General features: G+C 42.4%; 1 long non-coding RNA gene across 1 annotated transcript; it reads right to left on the bottom strand.

The window, feature by feature from the left end:
* Positions 1 to 7,168: 7,168 nt before the first annotated feature.
* Positions 7,169 to 12,735, bottom strand: LOC306925890. Its single transcript, XR_013790317.1, has 8 exons — positions 12,581 to 12,735; positions 12,104 to 12,209; positions 11,793 to 11,905; positions 11,562 to 11,591; positions 11,152 to 11,263; positions 9,643 to 9,726; positions 7,757 to 7,809; positions 7,169 to 7,301 (listed from the first exon to the last, which is right to left on the bottom strand). It is a non-coding gene; the product is annotated as an uncharacterized lncRNA (long non-coding RNA).
* Positions 12,736 to 16,345: the final 3,610 nt, after the last annotated feature.

The raw sequence follows: 16,345 nt of genomic DNA, 5'->3' as shown, positions 1-16,345 counted from the left end.
ATTAAACAAAATGTCTTCAAGAGTTCAAGTCTTTAACCCGGTGCTTCTCTCGTTTGTCTCGGGTCACCCGTGTAAATAATCTTTTCCTCCACGGCACCCTTGAATTACATTGTTACTTTATTAAACCTTATGTCATGTTGCGTAAACATGTAAATCTAGCCCCCTACGAGGAAAACATGTGAGGATTAAACATTATTAAGACAGATTGAAAATAACTTTATACTTTAGATCTTTAAACACTTGAACCCCAGCAACGCAGGGGCATGCACAGATAGACACCAAGTGGTGCTAATAAAAGCACCTGCCCTTTTGTCCTCTGGACAGCATGGTGCCCTTTTGACAGTTTGTTGTTTTGTACGTTGTTTTGTACGTTGTTTCAGTATGTGGCACATGGTGACATCGACCAATTCTGGATTAAAAGCGTCCAATATATTATTTATGCCCCAAAATCTATAAATCTCACACACTATTAAGGCAGCCGGCAGGCGGCGGTTCCACACGCCGCACAAGGTGCCCTTTTTTTACTTGAGCACCTGCCCCTCAAAATGTCTGTGCACGCTGCTATCGCAACCCTAGTCTGGGGTGGAACGTTAGCCAAAAATAGCCAATCTACAAGCTCACAATGTGTCACGTGACGCCAGGACCGGATCTACCATATGGGCACTTTGGGCACGTGCCCAGGGTCCCTTGGGTAGCTCCAAATAAATTAAAATAAAAGATTTCAAATAAAAATAATGTGTTTCTTACTGCCTGACTGTCACTCTCGGGCGGGGTAGGTGGCCGGAAATAGGCCAATATAACGGCATAAAACCGCCCCAAAACGGACAAAATGTCGTGCGCGCGCTTCATGCGTGCACACAGGTTCGCACGTGCATGTGCAGGGGGGCCCTTCGAGCTTCAGTGCCCAGGGGCCCTCAGAGGTGTTAATCCAGCCCTGCGTGACGCGGTGTGAACTTGTAGATCTGCTATTTTCGGGGGAAGAGACTTGCAGTAGGCTGAAAAAAAACTTTACAAAGTCAAATGTTATGAAAGCATTCTGTGACACCCCTGTGACTTGCGGCACCCACTTTGAGAAATGCTGTTTTAACCTCCAACCATATGTAGTCATGACATTAGTAAACAATGGAAATCGAACACAATGACTTTGGCAACAGATGGATTCTATATGCACCAATAATGCTACTATACTATTGTTACAGTATGGTTATTGCACAAAAAAACAGTGACACAATATAAAGTATGACCCATTTCCCTGTGCCATTTCCTTTGGCGCCACTGTTTCCATTACAAAGTAGCCGAAGAATTGTCCTGACGGCAATCATTTTCGGTGAGATTCATGTAAATGTATTTTTAGAATGTGATTATGGCACATGGTTACAACACACTTTCCACCGGCGAGCTGCCCCGACGAGAGGGGTCTGCTTTTTGCTAAAAAAAAATGTTTCTTTTTCTTTGCGCGGAACCGTGACCATATTGCGACTGTCCCGTGCAGGACCCCGGTCATGTGCGGCCCTCCTCGTCCGGTAGCCGAGCAACATGCAAACAGACCAAGCTCATTCACTGGTGGAAAAAGTACTTTTCAAAAAACAAAAAAAAGGTACTGAGGTAAAAGTATCAATACCGCAATGTCGATTATGCTCTGATACAGAGTAGAAGTCCTGTATTCAAAATGTAGGCTACTTGAGAAAAAGTATTAGCATCAAATTATATTTATTGTACCAAAAGTAAGTACTCATTGGGCAGAATGTCCCATTTCACAAGTTCAAAATGTATCGAAAAATCATTAAAAAATAGCCGATCTACAAGCTCACAGTCCATCGCATTGCGCCGCATTGTACTTGTGGAGTAAAATGCAGAGTGCCGTAGAGTAAAAGTAAGTCTACCTAAAAATTGTACTTACAGTACTTACTGTAAGTAAACGTACTTAGTTACTTTTTTCCACCACTGAGCTCATTTGCACAGCAGACAGCCCCGCTATACGATACCCTTCCACTTAAGTCATGGACCGGGTTCGTGCTTTTCTTATCCGCGGGAGCCAGGCAAAGAGGAAAGAAAGAAAGAAAGAAAGAAAGAAAGAAAGAAAGAAAGAAAGAAAGAAAGAAAGAGAAAGAAATGACTAGAATGGAAAGAATGCATTCTATTCATTCTATCGTTTTGGATATAAATGACAGCATTGCACAGTATAGGTTTCCTCCTAAATAAATAATTTTAATTACCTGCAGGGGAACATATAGCTATGTGGAACAGCTACCATCATGTCATATCCTTTCTGTAACATGAAAATCAATGCATTTTGAATAATTGGACCAGTTCAGCAGAGTAGAACCGGTTGGTATCCGACCCAGGATATTTTACATTAATTTATTTGTTAGTTAGTTAGTTAGTTAGTTTGTTTATTTGTATGCCTTTATTTGCCCAATGCTGATGCTGGGTATGCTGAGCCCGAGTGCTCTTTTTCAGCTACGCCCTGCACAATTTCACGCGCACGCATGCATGCCACGCATGTGTGTGCGCGCGTGTGTGTGTGTGTGTGTGTGTGTGTGTGTGCGCGTGTGTACATGGGAACAGTACAACCGTCATTTTATACTCTCGGGGTTCAGTGCCTATGCTCAATGTTGCCGCATGGTGATCATTCACTTCGGTCAGCCAGTCTGGGGAATCGAACCAGGAAAATGTTGGCCTTTCTCTAGCCTTCCACCACTGGAACAGTGTAAGAAGAAGAATTAGAAGAATTAGAAGAAGAAGAAGAAGAAGAAGAAGGAAACGGTGCTCAGATGAATTAATATTTCAGTACATGCTAAATCAGCTGGGTTTATTTTAAAGCAGCTCTCTATTTTGATAGTAATTTGTGCCGCTCATTTGATAATGTTAGTCTTGGACCCGGGCTGGGTGAGAGCGTGGAGCCGGGTTCGATTAGCCATCTGCACAATGTAAACACAGACCTCTTCTGCTCTAAGGAAAAGGAAGGCCCATGCAGCCATGGATATGAGATGATGTTAGCGAGCGCTATCTCATCACATGCACGACAACATGCGTGGAAAGGTCTACGTTTCTGAGGAAGTCTTTGTGTGCTAAATGATAAGCTCTGCACTCTGAGCCGTGCATGTATTCAAATCAGCAACTGACCCATCCAATATTCACAACCTTGAAATCTGTTTGACCGAGGTCAAGAAATGGATGAATAGTTCCTACCTGCTCTTGAACTCTGCTAAATCAGAGATGCTGCTAGTCGGTCCAGCTAAACATACCCATCTGTTCATAACATAAGCCTTAATCTGGATGGCTGCCCAATAACCCACAAACCAACAGTCCGAAATTTAGTCATTTTTGACACATCTCTATCCTTCACACATCACATAAAAAGCATCACAGAATCTGCCTTCTTCCATCTGCGCAACGTAGCTAGAATCCGTCCAATACTTTCACTTCCCGATGCCGAAACCCTGGTCCACGCCTTCATCACCTCAAGAATAGATTACTGTAACGCCTTCTTCTCCGGTTTACCATCAACAGCAACAAATGGTCTTAGATTAGTCCACAATGCAGCAGCTAGAGTACTCACCAGAAAAAGGAAATTTGACCTCATCACACCAACACTCATGGCACTACACTGGCTGCCCATACAGGCCAGAGCCGACTTCAAAATACTCCTTGAGTTCTGACCTATAAAACCTTAAATGGACTCGCGCCATCTTACATGTCCACTTGTCCAGTTTAGTGAAAATATACATCCCTCCAAGACCACTACGCTCTCAGGATGCCGGAAAACTCACAGTCACAACACATAACTAGAAAAAGTGCCCTTCTGGGCACAGGTCTCCACCAGGAGGATAGGAGTGTGAGTGTGATGTTTGGCAAAATGTTTAGGAGCAATATAAACGTGTGTGTGCGCGTGCGTACATGCGTGCGTGTGTGTGACGTGGCTTGGCCTGTTGTAGCGCCACCATGAGGCTGATTTGAAAACTGTCAAGTGGCATTTCTTCCAAAGCCTAGTGGGAATATGCATTCAGTTTCACCACAATCGGACAATCGGCGATTTGTACAAAATGGGTACAAAGCGGGCTACTCCTGAAAAGTTTAGAAGCCAATCGTAGCCAATGAGGGTGGATTATGAGAAATCAAACAAACCCGTCTTGATCACATGACTATGGAGAGCATGTGTACCGATTTGCGAGACAATTTTGGATAAAATCTGAAGGAGTAATATTAGAAAATGTGTTTTACATATGTCGGCCTCCTGGTGGCGCTATAAAGAGCAGATGTGAAAAATTCCAGGCAAAGGTTTTTCTTTGGCCTCTAGGGAGTTGGCATACAAAGTTATCCACAGATCCGTGCAGTTAGAGGTAAAAACACTTTTCTGCTAGTTATAGCGCCACCATGAGGCTGAGTTGAAAATGTTCATGTGGCATTTCTTCCTCGGCCTAGTGGGAATGTGTGTGCACAATTTCACGGAAATCACACGATGTGTTCATGATTTGCAGCATTTTGTTTGAAACTGAGCACTCCTGCTTGCTTTGGAAGCCAATCTTAGCCAATCAGGATGGAGTCTGAGAAATCTGAAAGACGTGTTTCGTTGAATGGCTCTAGAGAGACTGTGTATCAATTTGCGTGATGTTTGGACAAAATCTGTAGGTGTACTGTCCAAAAACTTGTTTTGCACAAAGCGGCCTCCTGGTGGCGCTATAACAGGCCGTTCTGGAAATTGTGGGGCAGAGGTTCATCGTTGGCATCCAGGGAGTGTGTGTGCAAAATTTGGCATCGACCGGGTTAACGGTGCCGGAGATTAGCTGATCACAGACGGACACACGGACAGACGGACGGACACACGGACGGACGGACGGACGGAGTGCAAAACATACTCTCTCTCCATGCCTTCGGCCTGGTGGAGACAATAAAAGCACGGTTGGGGGCAGAGCATTCACACATCGTGCCCCCTGTCTCTGGAATGCTCTCCCTCAAGATGTCAGAGATGCAAACTCCCTGGATATTTTTAAATCGAGGCTAAAAACACTCTATGCACTACGGTTCCGGCCTAGTTGTTGATAGCTATGCACATTTTACCATGTTTTCTTATTGCTATGTTTTGTGTCTTTGATATGTTTTTGATGTATTGCTGCTGTAAAGTGCACAGAGACCCCTTGGGGTGATTTTGTACTATAAATAAAACTAAACTAAACTAAACAAAAACTAAACTAAATGAGATAAGAGCAGAGGAGTACTAAACCCCACAGGGGTGGGGGTGGAGGGGTCAAAATGGACCCTTAAGCCCAAACCACACAAAAGGGTGGAGACGGGACGAGAGGGTTTTAGCGTTCGTCCCAGCGGTGTGGTTACTGTGGTATGTTCTGTTGCACGTCGACCCACGTCGACCCAAGTGATTCAACTGGTTCATTTCAATGGCCCAAACCACACCACGCTTGCAAGGAGTTGCATGGCGACCCATTGGTGTGGTTTGGGCTTTACAGGTCGTTCTATTTGTACGCTCTCAGAGTTAAGGGGGTCCTTAAAATGAAGAGTTTGAGAACTACTAGAATAGGACAAACGTTGCAGGTTCCTCTGCAGGATGCTGTTATTACAATATGATCATCTGGTTTGTGGTGGACATTTTTGTCAAAATATTTTTTTTGCCATGGACATACATGATATAAATGCTTAAAGGTACATTCAGTGATTTCACTTAATTCAACTATCACTTATTTTTTCTTATTTTTTGGATAATCCTCCCTACTATAAAGTGTGCTGACCATATAAGGAGTTCCTCCCTGTCCCCAGTGAGCCCCAGGGATCAAAAAACCCTAGTTTCGGTTTGGGCTTTGGGTGGCAAAGCTTTCATCCAATCAGGATGAGAGGTGCCTTCCTCCAATCATGATCGAGTGTGGCTGGCATTGGTGCGCGTGCTGTTGGTCTGTTGTACTTCCCCCACTGTAGAGCGTGTGCATGTGCACATCTTGTTACCGGGTGGACCAGGTTTTTTTCCAAATCACCCAAATCACTGAATGCTCCTTTAAACATGTAGCTATAGCTATAGGTCTAATGTTAGAGACCACAGAAGTGAACCTTTCAAGCGCTGTTTTCTTCAAGACATTACTGATCTCCAGAACTTGTGGGTCAAACTGAACAACCAATATGTCAATTTGAAGATATGATTACCTGCTTTCACATGACATGAACATGACATGACATGAACATTTGAGAACCACTAGTTGGACTCCTAATGTGCCATACTGTCGTACTCGTAATCATATACTGTACGTGTCATACAGTTTCTGAAAAAAACCTTGAGACTTGACATTCAGTAATCAAAATAAGAACAAAATGTTGTGAAAAAGAAAAATGCCAATTAAGTCTTGCCACGGACACATTTTGTCCGTGTACGGACATATTGATGACCCCTATCGTCGTACCGTATCCTCCCCCGCCTCCATCTCAGTAGAGGAGCCCTGGTGAGCGCATGGCAAGGCCCTCGTCTGAGAAGAAAAGCGCAAGAGTTTTCTCAGAGCTCGCTGCGTTTATGGAGCTGCTTTTTAGGTGGTCCCGCGGAAAAGTCAGGCACCGTAGAGCTCCCTGCAGGGTCTGCTCAGTGTTGGATATCTTTCTTTCTTTCTTTCTTCCCCCACCCCCTGCTCTTGATATATAAAGGCTAAAATGTTATTTTTCTCCCCTTCACTTCCTTATTATTGCTCTTTGACTTGTTTTCCCTCGCCGCCGTGGCCTTAATGAGACATCAAAGAAACAATCAGCCGCGCGGCGGCTGTGACTTGTGAGTTCTGTGAGGTCATCGGGCAGCGTATGGTGCTTCTGGTGTGTGAGTGCCAGCGCGAGCAGAGCAGTCAGTGTTGAGTTTGTCGACTAAAACTATGATGAAATTTTTTCCTAGAATACCTTTTTCACTGACGAAAACTGAACACATACTGTACATTGAGACCTGCCTACGCACCCGTCTCAGAGCATATCAGGTGTGCATAAGCCTTGGTTGACTATCACTGACGAAAACTAAATAAATGCTATGATGACTAAAACTATGACTAATTAAAATAAACAATAACTAAACTATAATAGTGGAGCTACTTGAAAGTGGAAAGTAAAGGACACATGGGACTGGGATGTGAGCGGACCATCACTTCACTCAGTCACTTCCAGCATGAAAAACAAGACAAGCTACATGTTGCATGCCATTAATTTTATTTGAGGTTCACATTATATAGGCCTGCAGTCAACCAAATGATGACATTTTGTCTGTTTAATTAAAGACAATGATGATATTCTGGCTGTTCCTCCGACTCCATGTCTTCCTTGAGGAGCTGTGGAAGAAGCACATGAACACATTATTACACAAACAAAATGGCAAACCTCAGTGGTGGACAGTAAAGAAGTACATATACTATTTACTTGAGTACTGTACATTTTGTGAGTGTCTGTACTGTACTATTATTATTATTATTATTATTATTATTATTATTATTATTATTATTATTACTATACTATGACTCAAGTAGGCCTATACCATTTCCATGTCCACCACTTCAAATGGCAAGTAATTTACTCAGGTTTTTGTCAATTGTATTGTTGTTATTCAAAATAGCATATATACTGCAATATTCTTTTGCCATTGGAATCAGAAATGATTCTTTGACATTATTAATTCCATTCTCTATTTTTTCACAGATCTATCTATACAGGACTGTCTAAAAAAAGCATCAAATGCATTAGAAGTGATGATTAAAAAAATGAAATATAATGTAAAATAAATGCTCACTTTCCATCAAGAGTAGGATCACGAGCCATGATATAATGCCACATCACACCCTCCTGCAAGTACATCAGCAATTAAATTATAGACAACAACAAGAACAACAGTGGCTGTCACGTACAATTGGGAGTATCGTTTGGAGCAGCTACATGCATCATTGTGTCTTTGCATTGTCATGTCGCTGGCTTCCATTGACAACTAATGAATGGTACTGCATCTTTGCGTCTGTCCGTGTGAACGATAGACTTGGCTGCCACATGACGTTATGTCTGAAAGCCATGCGTTGGAGTTGCTAGCGCCCATCCAAAATAAATAAAACGTGCAAGCAGAGCACGCAAGTACTGCAATCGGCTGGGTATGTACAGTATGTATGTCGGTGTCGGTATGTACAGTGTGTCGGTGTCCTCCAACAGCCAATAAGGGACCACCATTCTTGGTGACGTAACTAAGGTACGTTTCAAGGTTGGTATAAGGTCAATAATGGGTCTAAAGCGTTTAGAATAGCAGAAAGCTCTAGGACTCAGAGCCGCAGTCGTACCCAGAGTAGACAGCAGCAGAGAAGTAGTAGTCGTACCAGCAGTGGTGAGTGCACCTCATGGCGCTCTCTGCTTGTGCACAAGTAGGCCATACATGGCCTACTTGTGCGCAAGGCGCAAGTTGGTAACTCATGAGAGTGCATTTCTATAGTAGAGATGTCCCGATACTGTATCAGTATCGGAAAAGTATCGGATCGGCCCTTATTTGGTCATATCGGTATCGGCGAATATGCCAGTCTAACCACCGATCCGACGTGGGGTAAGGGGTTGACACTATGGCAGGAAAATAAAATGTTGGGGCATGTGGAGTTTGCTTTGGAGTTGCCCAAACTGCAAGTGCACATTTGAGTGAGGAGTCTGCTATAATGAATAATGAATTGCTTTTTATAGCGCTTTTCCAAGTGCTCAAAGCGCTTTACAATGGTTCATTCATTCATACATTGGGAGGTGAAGCGGAGAACAGTCGACGCCAGCGTCCTCACTTCCCACACCAATGGTGGCAAGCTCACACCGACCGACTCATTGGAGGCAATGTAGGGTGTCTTGCCCAAGGACACTTCGACATGTGGACAGGAGGAGCCGGGATTCGAACCGCCGACCCAGGGATCATTGGACGACCTGCTCTACCTCCTGAGCCACAGCCGCCCCCTATAAATACACCACGAGATATATATATCTAGATAGCTATAAACACTATTCCCGGTCGGTGGACTTCAAAATAAGATATTTTTTTATTTTTATTATTCTAAATATTATTCTCTGGTATCGGTATTCGGTATCGGTATCGGCTAACACAGAAATTGTGGTATCGGGATCGGATCGGAAACGAAAAAGTGTATCGGGACATCCCTAATTTCTAGTTATTAATAATAAAAACTAGAACAGTGCCCGTTGGGTGGGGGGTGATCAGGTGTGATCAATTGGCTAATAAAGGGCGAGATCAACATATGGAATGTCAGAACAGGTCAGCTCCATATATGGAGATCCATAAGGGTGGCAGCGAGGGCAGTGTCTTGATTGTACAGGGTTTGATGAGGGCCCAGGTAGGGCAGGGCCTTAATTTTCAGGCCTGTTGAGAACTCTAGTTTTTTTCCCAGGCGAGTCTGCCCCTTTGGGGCAGGCCCGTCTAGAGTTTAAATGGACAGGTATCAGTGAAAAGGGAGACATTGAAGAGGAAGGATGGATGGGGCAGGATCAACATATGGAATGTCAGAACCGTTCAGCTCCATATATGGAGATCTAAGGGGTTTAAGATTTGAGTTCAGATGTAGAGTTGCTGGCGGAGGAGAAATGCACGATTTCATAGTAAATGCGAGTTTACAGTCGCAATTATATTATTATTGTTGTTGTTTATACCTTAAGTCATTAGGAAGGCATGTGATCCTGGCAGATGGCTCAATGGATGGTTGGAAGTTGCATTTTCTCTTGCCGTTGCACTTCCTGTGAAAAGAGAAAGAAATGGAGTGAGAAGTGACCCACTGATGTGAACTTGAATTCATACAGTCAGATAGATACCAGCCAAAATGTGACTCCTCATGCATAGAAGGAGGCATGAGGTCAGTCCGCTGCCCCCCCAGGTTGGCAGAGGAAGTGTAGCGCCCAGGATTACATTAGATAATTGGCACTGGGTGAAAAAACTGGGTTGCAAAATTGTGGGATAAAAATGTAGTGCAAAACAAAGATACCAGCCAAAATGTGTATGAGGTTAAAGGTGCACTATACCAGATCAGGGGTTCTCAACCCGTGGGTCGCGACCCTTCGGGGGGTCGCCAAATTATTTTGGGGGGTCCCCAAAATATTTTCAGAAAAAAAAAGAAAAAAAAAAGATTTTTTTTTAAATTTTATTTTCATGATTTTTCAAAAATAGCAGACCGAGTGGCGCGCTAGGAGCTTGTAGATCTGCTATTTTTCAATAGCTAAATTATAACAATGCTTAAAACATCAAAAGGGGTTCCCGCCCAAAATGGTTTAAGGTTATTGTAGCAGTCAATTTATATTGGGGGTCGGGAGGGGGCGGGGCGGGGGTCCCGAGACATTGCCAAAGCATTTCCGGGGGTCCCCGGCCAAAAACGTTGAGAACCCCTGCTATAGATGATAGCTCTATATATTCACAAATGTCACATAGTAATTTGTTCAGTAACAGAGGTATGTCTCTCTCCAGTTCTTTAGTAACCAGAAAATAGATGAACACTCTGAAATTAAAGCTGATAAATGGGGTACTGTATGTATTTTCTGTTTATTAAAGAGCTGGCTGAGAGACCCCTGTTTGTGTGACCTAGCATTTTTGTCCTGAACTCGTCACATTTACCATTGACAATGAAAGGAGAATTTTCGTCATATGTATCTGAACAAATCGGCCTTTTGTGGAAATACAAACATTAAATGCCATTGACAATGAAAGGAAAGTTTGTCATTATGTAGAAGACCAAATCGTCTATTTTGTCCTAACACAAACATTAAATGCCATTGACAACGAATGTAGAATTTACGTCATGTGTCTGAGCAAATCGACATGTTACGTCATGATGATATGTACTGTACGATGATAAGAGTGCCCCTCACTTCACACGGGTGTAGCCCCTCCTATATACAGCTTTTGTCCCCACACGTCTCAATATTTGCCATTGACAATGAAAGGAGAAATTTGGTCAAATGTCTGCCAAATATGATGTAAAATTGTGGTAACACAAACATGAAATACCATTGACAATTGATGTACGATGACAAGAGCGCCCCTCACTTCACATGGGTGTGACTTTTTTATATACAGATTATAGGTTCTTGGGTTCACCTATGATCCTCCTAGATTACTATTTCTATGCATGCAATGTATTGCGTCGTGTTTTTCATTGAAAAATAACTTACTTTCTCCAGATGTACCATGTTTTTCTATAACTTGCTGGCATGTGATTCACATGCGTCCACCGCCCAGCATAGGAAGTAAATGGAGTCACATGAAGCCTCCAACCCCTACCACCTGTAGGAAATCAGACTTTTAAACTCCAAAACATCATGCACTAGTGTTCTTCACTCAGTTAGATATATACTTTCTATAGACACACACGCACGCACACGTGCACACGCATGCGCACACGCACACGCGTCGCACACACACACACACACACACACACACACACACACACACACACTTAACTACACTTATTAGTTTGGGTTTGTATTGTATTTTCTCGATGTCTGTCTGTCTGGCAGGCAGACAGACAGGCCATTGCAGTTCCATGTCTGGCATTTTAATACAAGATAGAGAGTTGACTTACTGCAATGATCCCATCCACTGTGTTTTGTAGCTGAAATTGAAAAGAGGCTGAGCGTTTATTTCACAGCATGAATTAATGTCTCTAATTTCACAGCATGAATTAATGTCTCACTCGCTAACACAGTATACGCACAGACGCAAACTTCTCTCTCTCTCTCTGTGTGTGTGTGTGTGTGTGTGTGTGTGTGTGTGTGTGTGTGTGTGTGTGTGTGTGTGTGTGTGTTGCACATACTCAGGTGCGTGCATTTGTACTTGAGCTTCACGCTGTAGGGAGCCTGTGTACTACAACCGCCTTGGGAAGCCACCCAGCGGGGACTCAAATTACAACTGGAGTGCCAGTTACACCTGACAGGAAGGACAGATTTGAGAACATTGTGAGGGAAAATATTCCTGGTCCTCAGAGGACAAATGGTTGTTTTAGAAAATGTAAATGTTTGTCCTAATTAGTGTAGTAATACTGTGTGTGTGTGTGTGTGTGTGTGTGTGTGTGTGTGTGTGTGTGTGTGTGTGTGTGTGTGTGTGTGTGTGTGTGTGTGTCCTTACTTGGCAATAGCTGTACTCAGCATTCTTTCGGTACAGGGCAGATTACGCCAACCACTAAATCCTCTTCCATAGTACATATTGTCTATCATGAGGACTCCGTACTTTCCTGCAGAGAACAACCAGCCAGGAAAACAACCCACACATTAAAAGAGCACTTCACCCATTTTCAACCTATCTTTATATAATTGGTCCTCACTAATGCTCATAATAAGATGGCACCGTTTCTGTCCACAGACAAAGTGAGTTGTAGGGCTGTGGACAGCTCAGAAACCTGCCTGCTACAGTAACTTCATCAGTAAGCAGGCATGTTTGGTCATTTCAAACAATGCATGGCTAATTTCAGCTAGGGCTGGGCGATATGACGATATATATCGTATAGACGATAAATGCAGGTTTCGTGAGCCACGCATGTTTTACACAGTTGAATAATTGAGCTTGTCCGTCGGGTGCAAACTTCTTCTACGTCTTTCCTCTTACCTGTCTTGTTTTATTGTTCCAAATAAATTATTCCATTTGAAAAGTCCTTAATTCAGCAACAGCTTCCACCAACAACAACAACAACACAAGACGCTAACTTAAGTTGTGATCATCAAAAAGAAAGGAAAAGAAAAACATCCACTGTCCCATACGCACAGCTGGGCATGGGGAGTTGACGACGCAGTCGCGTTGTCTCTCACTCTATCGCCTGACAGTCAGGCTACAGGCTGTAGTCAATTAAACATCGTTAAGCTTCCAAACGTCTTTAACAAACTACACTACAACTACAACAGAACTAGCTTAAAATGAACTGAAAAGTAAACAACTGTGGCAGTGAGTGACTGACATGAGGTATTTATTTTTTCCTTAAGACAATTTAATGTAGACAGACACAGGCCTGTACTTCTGTGTCTGAATGGGAAAGTCTTATTTCTTTATTTTTGATTTTTAATTGTCATAATAATAATAATAATAATTATTATTATTATTATATATATTTTATTTTGTATTCTTTTTGTACTTGCTTTAGGCCTGTCTGTGCATGGGCAGGGCATCAGTATTATATTCATATAATTAGACTGGATATTGTGATTTTACATAATTGTAATTGGCATAAGTTTGATATTGGCATAAGTGTTCTTTTCCTGTTTTTTTGAGTGGTGCAACCACTATAGACAGCTATGTGTGACTTGTGTGTCCCTGTGTCCCTGTATCCGAGCACAGAAATAGCATAATTATTGTCACCACCAAGTGTCACACACAGACAGAGGCCAGGGAGGAGAGCTTGTACAGTACAGTACAGTACAGTACAGTACAGTACAGTACAGTACAGTACAGTACAGTACAGTACAGTACAGTACAGCACAGCACAGTACAGTACAGCACAGCACAGCACAAGTACAGCCCAAGTACAGTAAAGTACAGTAAAGTACTAAACAAAAATCAATTTTTTAGATAAAATAAATTGGTATCGTAAATAATATGCTATATCGTGAGTATATCGTTATCGTGATAAAAAAAATTCTATATCGTGATATGAGATTTTGTCATATCGCCCAGCCCTAATTTCAGCATGCTAACCTTTCGGCGGAGAACGGTTTATTTCTTAAAAGGAAAAAAAAACTTGAATCCTAGTGGATACGTCCATCACTTCCCCTCAGATGCATCACACGTGTAGTTTTTTGACCAAGATGTCCAACTTTGTTCAGCAGTGTTTGTTGTTTGTAAAGCAGTGATGTCCTGCAGTGATGTTCATGCCGTCGCTCAAGCACATTGTGGAGAACGCCGTGCAGAAGGAGCTGCGGCTGCTCCGTCCGTGGCAAGACCATCGAGGGCATCAGCCTCATTAGCCCGGCTGTGGGCAATTAAGGACAAGTTGATTTGATTGTAGGCAGGTTTCTGTACTATTCAAAGCCCACTGATATTGATACATGTGTGCAGTTTTATAATGAGCATTAGCAACGACCAGTTATATGAAGATAATTGAAAATGAAATTCTCATACTTCTTATAGTCACTTACTGTAGGTTATTCCATAAAAAAGTCACACATACTAGTGTGGATATTTTGCAAGTCACTGAAATAGATATACTGTAAGCATTTTAAAGTGAACAACTTTAAAACTAATTTCACACAATGCCCATTGTTGCTTTTTGTCATGAGCATGCACCCAGAAACAACCCTAATAATGGCTGATATCTACCGGGTCATGGCCAGCACTGTTAGGACTAATGATACGGTCTGCAGGGTAGCAGACCGTATTAGCTCGGCTCTAGAACCTCCCTCCTGCGCTCCGGTACCTATAGAAGGCGTACCGCCACCTCAAATGCACTATACAATATACCAGTAAGACGCCTGAGGGTTTTTTAGTTCCGGCCGGCTCCGGGACTTGGACTGGAATTGGGCAGCCGGGTGAAACTGTTTCTACATACATACTGAATATATCTTTAGTAAAGAATTGTTAATACAACAGGCTTAAAGCTAGTTCATTTTCAGCCTTATTTTATTGACAGGTCAGGCCGCCCTGGCGCAGTGCACTTGCAAGCCCTTGTAAGGAAAGTTGTGTGGCACATCTATGCACAGGCATATCTTAGCCCTGAAACATGACTGCCATGATAATCATCATGACAGTCATGACGCAACTGCAGCCTGTTTCACGCGATCGCTACATTTACAGTCCAAACGTGTATATAAACATTCCGTTTTCAAATATAAAGTACTCACAATTTGTCCCACGGGTGTTAGAGATTTGTTGGTACAGCGATTAGCATTGCTGCATCCCGCGTTGTTTAATAAAAAGCATTTTTATCCGAGCTGTTTTTTTGCCATTGGCTTTCAACTACGCGCCCCTATCGGTCGGGAGGAGTGTGGCAGTCTGAAACACTGGGTGTGTTCAATATAGGCACGCTGACAGCACTGCCAATACAGACTAATAGGCGAGTGCGCTCCCGGTGTGCAACTTTGTATTTCCCAAACGAACCCCGTTTCAGAAAAGTAGCCGGGGAGCTCGGATAAAAATGCTTTTTATTAAACAACGCGGGATGCAGCAATGCTAATCGCTGTACCAGCAAATTTCTAACACCCGTGGGACAAATTGTGAGTACTTTATATTTGAAAACGGAATGTTTATATACACGTTTGGACTGTAAATGTAGCGATCGCGTAAAACAGGCTGCAGTTGCGTCATGACTGTCATGATGATTATCATGGCAGTCATGTTTCAGGGCTAAGGCATATCTATGCTTACGGCGAAAGGGACATGTTGTGGAAGACCGCCCCTAAGAACCACACGCCCACTCGAGTCGTTACGAAACCCGGCCAATGGCTGTGAATTAACAACCATTTTAATCTGATTTTTTGGCAGCCTGTGTCCAATTTTGGAATTGTGCTCCTGTTCTGCTGCTGATCAAGAAGGTGCTTCTGCATGAATTTCTATTTTGTTTTCACTTGTGTATGGAGATGGTTTTTTAAACTAAGGTTGTACAGTATATACGTGTTTAGTCAGTCACTTATAGCTTCAAGCTGATTCCAACTTACCACACCAAGGTTTAAGGTGTTGCATGTGATGTGATACTATTTCCCCTGTTGGATTTAGGTGTGCGCACGCACACACACACACACACACACACACACACACACACACACACACACACACACACACACACACACACACACACACACACACACACACACACACACACGTGAGCTCAAAGATCTGCTATGTCCTAAATATTGTGAACATAATATGTGAACGGGGGGAGGTCTGACCACTGCAGTATTTAGCTTGTTGTAGAAGGAGGTAGAGTAGAGTTTATTTATTTTGGTCATTAAAAACAATACAGTGCCTGCTTTGTGTTTTTTTTTTGCAAAAATAAATATTGACCAAAAAGGTGTAGGCTGAAGCCTAAGCTTATTGTGCCTACCCTTCTAACAAATAATTTACTTTCATATGTAAAATAATACAACAAAGCAAACAGAAGGGAGAAAAAAACAAGAAAACAAAACAAATACAAACAAACACAACATAAAACAAAAAAACAAAGCAAAAACAAGAACAAAGACATACAGGAAAAAAACAGTTAACAGGAACAAGACAAAAAAAACAAAAACAACAAAAAAACAACAAAAACGAAACAAAACAAGAAAACAAAACAAGACATCATATCAATGTTCTATATATATCTATTGTTTTTGATCTATACAATTTTTTAAATTTATTTATTGTAGTACAATTTTTTAGTTCGTCATCCAGTCCATTCCACAACTT

Source organism: Electrona antarctica (assembly GCF_951216825.1).
Source record: "Electrona antarctica genome assembly, chromosome: 7".
Classification (NCBI taxonomy): Eukaryota; Metazoa; Chordata; class Actinopteri; order Myctophiformes; family Myctophidae; genus Electrona; species Electrona antarctica.
Note: the sequence above shows the minus strand (reverse complement) of the source record. Positions and strands in the feature narration are given on the sequence as shown.